This window comes from Chinchilla lanigera, unplaced genomic scaffold (assembly GCF_000276665.1).
Source record: "Chinchilla lanigera isolate Chin_1 unplaced genomic scaffold, ChiLan1.0 scaffold00119, whole genome shotgun sequence".
NCBI lineage: Eukaryota > Metazoa > Chordata > Mammalia > Rodentia > Chinchillidae > Chinchilla > Chinchilla lanigera.
Window position 1 is genome coordinate 2747502 of NW_004955520.1, and position 8168 is coordinate 2755669.

At 51.2% G+C, this 8168-nt stretch overlaps 1 long non-coding RNA gene across 1 annotated transcript; it reads right to left on the reverse strand.

The window, feature by feature from the left end:
* Nucleotides 1-2769: 2769 nt before the first annotated feature.
* LOC106147110 lies at nucleotides 2770-7812 on the reverse strand. The gene is made up of 3 exons (XR_001231868.1): nucleotides 7218-7812; nucleotides 6627-6812; nucleotides 2770-5928 (listed from the first exon to the last, which is right to left on the reverse strand). It is a non-coding gene; the product is annotated as an uncharacterized LOC106147110 (long non-coding RNA).
* Nucleotides 7813-8168: the final 356 nt, after the last annotated feature.

The window sequence follows — 8168 nt, forward strand, 5'->3', positions numbered from 1 at the left end:
AATTCAACACAAATCTGGTTGAGGTCAGTGAGTGCCTTGGGCTCTGCTCTCAGGAGCTCCTTTGCAGACTCCCAGGCACCACGACCACTTGCGCCTGTAGGTTACAGCTCAGAACCTGCACTGCCAGAGCCAGGCCATGCACACGCGAGCTGGCGATCTATGTGGGATGTCCTCCTGGACAGTAGACACAATGGAGTGGGGCCACAGGTGAGGAAGGAGAAAGCAGAGGCACGGGCTTGCCACACCCTGCAGACTGAGGCACTGTGCCTGGCTCCCGGGACCTCCGGCCCTGACTGTGGCAGCCTCAGTTCTTCCAGTTATTTCTACTAAGGCCAAATGTTACCCAGGTTCCCTCGGGGCCTCTAATTGCCCTGGTGGCTTTGGTCACTGCTCTGGCCTCTCTCAGCTGAAAACAGTGACGTGTCCTTTCAGATGTGCACATCCCTGGGGCCAAGGTGAGCTGCACTGTCGGTCACCAGCTCTTCCTGCTCAGTGCGGGAGGTTCTTCTTGGCAATAGGGCGTAGTTAGCTCATGTTCCTCCTGGTTTAGATCCTTCACCGGGGAAGCAGAGGACTCACCTCCCTGTGCCCAGATTCCCCAACGAGCACGAAGGACCCAGCTGAAATGTGTTGGGCGGTGGATGACACCATAGCAAGCCCCCGGAAACCTGAAGACCCCTGTCCCACTCTTGACCCCATGTGCCCCCCAGCAAGTGCCTGCCTACCTCAGAAACCCTGGGCTCCTGCTGTCCTGAGTGCCAGCCGCACAGGGCACAGCCCCTCCACCCATCTTTCTCCTCCAGCTTGCAGACTGTTTCCTGCTGGAGTTGAGGGAAAGGGTCAGATTCACCCCTGGTTTAAAAAAAAGAGCCTCTCCATTCCCTCACCTACGAAACTCTGCACTGTCCAGCTCTGTGGGCTGGAGCAAGGGCCAGGCTTGGAGGCACAAACGTCATAAACCTGAAGATGCTGGGACAGAAAAGGGCGAGAGGAGTTCCGCAGGAAAGCAGGGAGCGCTGGAGTAGACCTGCCACCTCTCTGCAGCTCCAGGGTTGCCCTACCAGGAGGCAGTGCCAGGGATGTCCCACGCAGCCCCCGTGACAGTGACAGGGCAGACAGTGGTGAGCTTTGAGTGGCGCTGCAGACAAACCACAGCTGAGGGTCCACTGTCGCTGGCTGGCTGCGTTCTGGAACAAGGAATTAATGACTGTAAGACTCTTCGGCTGTGGATTGGTGCAGGCCCTGTGGGAGATGGAAGCTGGAGATGTGGACAAGCACCAGGCACAAATCAGAACGCAGCGCAGGGGCTCTCCATGCTGCAAAATCATTGGTTGTTCAGTTGGTCAGCTGCTTACATGATGAATACATGCAGCACTCTCAGATTGGTGACACTTAGTGGAAAACCCACAGACAGTGCACTTCTCCACTCTGTGTTTTTCTTCATCTGCCACAGCTGTCACATTGGTGTGGACTTGAATGTTCCACGAGGGCTCATGTGTCAGTGGTGTGGTCCCCAGTCTGTGATAGAAGCTTTATGGGGTGGGGCTCCCTGGCAGGAAGGGAGGTCTTGGGGAGCCTGGCCTGAAGGGGATGTTGACACCCCACCATTGGATTCCTCCACCTCATGCTCCCACCATGAGGCACTGTGTTGCCACAGGCCCAAGAGTTCTAGGCCAATGGACTATGTCCAACACCTCAAACACTGTGAGGTAAACCTTTCCTCCATATATGTTGGCTACCTGGGGTATTTTATCACAGGAGCAGGGAGCTGACACTGCTGTCATAATGAAATTTCTCAGATTCAGGGGCTTAAACAACATACATTCAGTCTCTCCCAGTTCTGGGGCTGGAAGCCCATGATCAAGATGGCAGGGATCTCCATGTCTGTGAGAAATTTCTTGCTGTGTCCTTACAGAGCCTGTGCTTGGGTCAAAAGCACTCTTCCTGTGTCTCTTCTATAAGGACACTGATGCTGTGGACTCAGGGCCTCACCCTCATGATTTCCTTTGATTGTATTCCTTCCTGAGAGGACCACTGGGGAGAGGGCTGCAGCCTGCAGGACACACAGACATTCCATCCATAGCAGGGCTTCTGGAATTTCTTACTCCCCAGAGACAAATGTGTCATTGTAATATTGGCATCTGTGCCGCTCAGCAATGCAAGAGCTGCCATACTAACCCCTCACAGGGTATTAGGAAAGGAGGAAATGGAAAGGGGAAGGGGGGAAACCTGGCACATGAATGGCTTCCATACCTGCTCTCATGGTTGACTGCGGAGATGGTCCAGATCTGTTCACTCTTCCTGACACAGGCCTCTGCAGCCTCCTCCACACTAGCCTAGCCTCAGCCGTGTGACCTCTGGCAGCCCATGGGTCCTTAGCAGACATGACAGGACTGCAGGCATGGGAAGAACTTGTCTGTTGCCAGGTGCTTGTAGAGCCTGTTGCCATGGGAACAAGCACAGGCTGTCCTGCCCAAGGCTAGGTCCCTGTGGATGAGCCAGAGGCAGCCCAGGGAGCCGTCACGCAACCCCTGCAATCAAGAAAGCGCATTGCATATATGGAAATGAGCGCAGGGCTGGAAACTGGCCTGGACGACAGAGACAGGGACAGGTTGCCCAACCAGCCCCTCCTAAATCAGTGGCCCACACAGGAGTGAATTAAATAAACTGTTATTCCAAGCCACTTGGTCTGGGGATGGTTTGTTACACAGCAATAGCAAAATGAGACATCTGTGAAATGCTTTGGAAACAAAGAAGGAACTAAACAAAGAAGCACAATAGGCGAGAAGACAAGACACATACACAAGGTGCACAGCCCACAGCTACGAAGGAGAGTTGGCTTTTCATTACATGAACTATAATAATGTTGATGTTGATGAGAAAACTGCATACAATCCAGAGATGATCATTTTTAAGTAACTGTAGCATTTTGAATCTCATCTAGAATACGATGCAGTGAGGCTTGTAAGAGTGAGCAGCAGGAGGAAAAGATATCAAGGACATTTATTTCGCATCCAAAACATCCCCCGCCTCCTCATTCAAGTCATGCTTTTGGAAGTGAGTCAGGTCACCTTTTCTTTATCCAGACTGGTTTGCCCATTCCTTGAAATTGCAAATGGTGACATAATACAAGGCCTCTAGGCAGAGAAAATGTGCAGTCCAGTCTGGCTTCTCTGCAATCTGCATTTTCCCGAGGTCCCTGACTCTTTCCCTTGCAACCCAACTTAATTCAATCCCCTACCACGTCTCTGCTCCCAAGAGCCTCCAAAGCTATTTTGCAGAGGTCCTATAAATAACGTTTTGACAATGTTTAAAAAATAACAGTCAGGGGGGAGCAGTGTGAACTCCCAAAGGAAAAGGGCATGGAAAAGGGATCTTCTCAGAACAGTGTCTACAGCTGTACCTAGACGCTATCAACCAACCAGAGTGGTCCGTTTTTCCAGCTGACTGCATGGAATTGACCTGTTACTTGGGCTTTAGAGAGAAACAGCCATATGAGGTGAAATGAGAAGGAAAGACTGACCAGTGAGAACAAAGTCAGTAGATGCAGTGTAATCTACTAAATGCCTCAACAGGAAGGGACTTATGGAGTGGACATGGCCTCCCGATGGGCCGATATTTGATGACAAGGAGGGTTGCCCAGGTGCAGTATTCCACTCCACAGTGTAAGTTAGAGAGACCTGGTGCTTTACTTTATGGAGAGATGTGAGATCTGGGAAAGGCCATTGTTTGACATGTGGATGATATTTAAACTCCCCTTTCATTATCTCTGCTATGCTTTGAATGTTTATATCTCCTGTAAAGTTCCAGTATGTGAACTTAATCACCAGTGTGATAGTATCAGGGCCTTGAGAGAAAAAGACTCCTGAGGATGGAGCCTCAGGGAATGGGATTAGAGACCTCCCACAGCCTGAGACTTCTGCCCTTCTGCCTTCACCAGGTGAGCTCCCAGGGCACCATCTTGGGAGAGGACACTGAGTCACCGAACACCTTGATCACAGACTTCTCAGCCACAAGAACTCAGAAAGAAACTTCTGCACAAATTCCTCAGTCTTGGGTGATTTGCTCCAATGATACTGATGGACTAAGACTGTCCACTGTGTCCCCTCGGGGCCACGGTGTCCCCCATTGCCTACAAACCTTCCCTCAGCATTTGGTTGATGACAACTGTATTCCTGGAGTGGGACTAGCTAACAGAGCGTCAGTACACGAGGTGGACAGAAGTTTATCTCCTCTCAGTTCTGGAGGCAGAAGAAGATCGAAGTACGGTGTGGCTGGAACTGTTCCTTTCCACATCAGATTCATAGGTTGAAGCCCCGATCTTAATGGGCTATTTAGAGTTGGGGTTCTTCAGAGATTCCTCCACTTACACAAGGCACGAGAGTGAGCCTCTGTGGCGGTGTTAGTGCTCTTCTAAGAAGAGAGAGAGAGACATCAGAGCTGTGTCTCCACCGGACGAGGACACAGGAAGAAGGTGGCCGCCGACAAGCCAGGGCAAGAGCCCTCCCTGGGGAGCTGAATCTGCCACTTGCCTAATCTTAGGCTTTTCAGCCCCAGAGCTACAAGATCTAAATTCCTATTGTATCAGCGCTTTCCAGGACATGCACCTTTATTATGGGCACCTGAGCCGCTTCTCACAGGCTGGTCTTTTGGGGAAGCCTGTCCCTTTGCTCTTCCCCCTGTCTTCACATGATTTCCCCTGTGGGTGTGGCTCTGTCCTAAATTTTCTTTTCCTGTGCTGACACCAGTCACTTTTGTCAGGGCCCATCCTAATGACCTCGCTTTATCCCTTTAAACATGCTACATTCAAATCCTCTCACCTTCCCAAGTACTGAGGCTTAGAATACCAGCACAGGAGTTGGGGAGCAAAAGACAGCTTGTAAGAGGCCTTGTAGTTCTCCACCTCAGAGGCCTGTTTACCTTTCACTCCCTTCATATTAACCCAAGCATCAGGGTCAAACCTGTACAAAGGAGAAGAAAACACTTCCAAGTTCAGTACCTAGTAATCAAGTGTAAGGCGCACCCTAACTTTAGAAAGGTGAAATGTAAGACAAAAACATTGTCTTAGACAAAACATGATACACGACTTTTTAGAAACTAGAAAATTCCTGTAAGATTTGCAGGAATTGAATCAAGTCTCTCATTGTTGAAGTTTAGTTAAAATCCTTCCAGTCCAGGAAAGAGAGGCAAGTAGACGGCACTGCACAGGGCCAGGCAGGTAGATCGGGGAGCTCCCCATTCTGCACACAGCGACAGCACTGAGACCTCTTTGTGGGTTGGAGCACAGAGTGACAGGGGCCGGCAGAGTGGCACAGTGGTCAGAGTCTTCCGTTCATACAGTGGTCTGACACTCACGGGTCCCTCCAGGCTCTTGTGCTGGACACAGGTTCCTGGGGCGGCAGTGCTAGAGCCAGGACTTCAGAGGGGTGCCAGGATCGTGAAAGCTGTCACTTAACAACGCGTTATTCCAGTGCACCGGTGGATTCGTCATCCGACGGCGTTATCGGAAGGTAATGGAGACGCGGGAGGGGATGCCTGCTGAAGGAAGTGGGTCGTGGAGGAACGACCGTGGGAGTGGACTGTGCTCCAGCCCTTTTTGTTCAAGCTCTCCTGCTTCCTCTGCTTCCCAGCCGCCTTCTCCAACTCTCCTTCCAGGAGGCTCTGCCTCTCTACTTGTCAAAGCCCCACAGAGCAAGCCAACCACAGACTAAAGCTTCTGGAATCATTAAAAAAAAAGCCTCTTTTCCCATGAAGTGCTCAAGTCAGGTGCTTCGTCTCAGCAGCTGAAAGGGGACTGACCCAGCTTATGAATGAGACAAGGCTGTGTAACTTTCTCTTCGCTGCTGCTGGAGAAGAGCGGGGAGATGAGGCAGGAGCGGACACAAGGGAGGGCAATGGGATGGAGGATCCGATCAGAGCACAGTGTACCTACGAAAACAGCACAGTGAGGCCCATTATTCTGTGCAATTAATATGCAGTAATAAAATAATTTAAGCATTTTTTAAAATGACTTTCAGGTGTGCATGAAATAAATGAATTGCATGTTTAAACTCAGGTCCCATCCCTGGGGTATCTTGCTATGTTTATGCAAATATTACAAAACCCAAAAATCAAAAATCCAGACCCTGCTAGCCCCAAGCAGCGTGGGTCAGAAACGCTCATCTGAGGACATAAGTATCAGGGAGGCAGCCGGTCCTTGGGACTGACCGATTAGCGCCATGCTTTCAGGATGTTGATGCAGGAACAAGAGCCCCCTTCTCCCCTAGGGTGAGGCCCTGTAAGTGCTTCCCCTTTAATCCCATCACTATGCTTTCCTTTTAATCCCCCACTGTGGTTCAGGGCCGAACATGAAACCAAAAATCATGGTCTCTTTCAAGAGCTCCTCCCCCTGCGACCTCAGCCCCTCACTCCTCACTGCCATCTGGGTAGTCTGAGGTCCACAGCGGCCACCCCAGGACATGGAGAGCTGAGCTGCAGACACACCTCACTGCTGACTTGTCCTGAGCATGCAGGATGCCTTGCCCTATCCGCACGTTCTCCTTGAGACGTGTCCAGTGTCCCCAGACTCTGTCAACCCCACCAGAAATATCGTTAACAAGCAAGGTGAGGTAAAAACCAAAACCTACCCATGCTTTCCCACTTGGCTTTGCTTTGCTTCTGTACTTTCCATGGAAAATCACCCTATCTTGAAGCCATCAGTGAAGACCACAATCAGCCAGGCCTGGTGGTGAAGCTCTGTAATCTCAGCAGTCTGGTAGGCTGAGGCAGGAGGACCACAAATTGGAGATCAGTCTGTGCAACTTAGTCAAACCCTGTCTCAAAATAAAGAATAAAAAGAGCAGGGAATGTAATTTAGTGTGAAGGCCCTGGGTTCAATTGCCAATATGAAAGAAAGGGAAGAAAGAGGGGGGAGAGGGGAGGGAGGAAGGAGGGAGAGAGAAATGAGAAAGAAAAGAAAGAAAGAAGGAAAGAAAGAAAAAGAAAGAGAAAGAAAGAAAGAAAGAGAAAGAAAAAGAAAGAAAGAGAACAAAAGAAAGAAAGAAAGAAAGATAGAAAGAAAGAAAGAAAGAAAGAAAAAGAAAAAGAAAGAAAGAAAGAAAGAGAATGAAAGAAAGAAAGAAAGAAAGAAAGAAAGAAAGAAAGAAAGAAAGAAAGAAAGAAAGAAAAAGAAAGAGAGAAAAGAGAAAGAGAAATACGGAGGGGGCTGCTGTGCTTACTCTGACGCTCCTCAGCCTGTAACCCGTGCTGGGAGGACCCTGTCGCTCTTTCTTCCGGTGCACTGACCGAGTGCCCTGGCCCGTGTCACCTGGGAGGCAGGCGGACTCCAGCTGGGAGCGAACCCCCGGCTAACTGGGTGCCGGGGACTTCATGGCCACTGGGACGAGGCTTCTTCTCAGACGCTGGTCCAGGAGAAGAGAGAGAGAGAAGGGGCGGTACAGAGAAGCAGACTGCTATTCCTGGACACAGAAAAATGTGCCTTTGCTAGTGCTGCAGCCGGGAAAAGTACTCTACACTCCCACCGCAACTCCTGTCAGTCTAATTCCTCCTGAAGTGACGCACGAGAGATTTTCCAGCTCCAGGGCTGTCGTCTGCGGTCCCGGTGCTCGGTCCTCGAGGATCGAGTCACTTGCTCAGCCTGGCGCAGGCGGAGGCGGGCAAACCCTTTTATTTAAGGGCAGGGGGATGGGGACATGTCGCAGGAATTTAAGTGCTGGGAAACATCTTCACCAACGTTCCTTTCTCAGGCGACAGCCTGCTCCCCCAGGTCTCTGCTCATGTGGGACGCACTGTTACTGCACTCTCCTCGGTCATCTTACATCCCTGGAGAGGGCTTGACTCATGGTATAATTACAGGCTCCTCCCGTTCCCACTGCAAGCGGCCCCAGACTGCCGCTGCCCCCCACTGCTCCTTGCTCCAACGCCAAAGGAAGCCGGGTCTGCCTGCGATGCAACGCGGCCTCACTGGGCAGGCGCCCACTGTCAGGGGCAGCGAGGGCCGCAGCCCGCAGTGACTCACCGTAGAGCTGCCTTCCAGTCGGGGTCTGCAGAGCCCGTCAGGACAGCTCGCCCGGTCCCCTCGGTGCTTCATAAAATGTTTCCGGGAGGGCAGGTCGTGACACGTTAGGGAAGTGAGGCTGAGTGGCAGAGGTGGGGGCGCCATGGCTGGC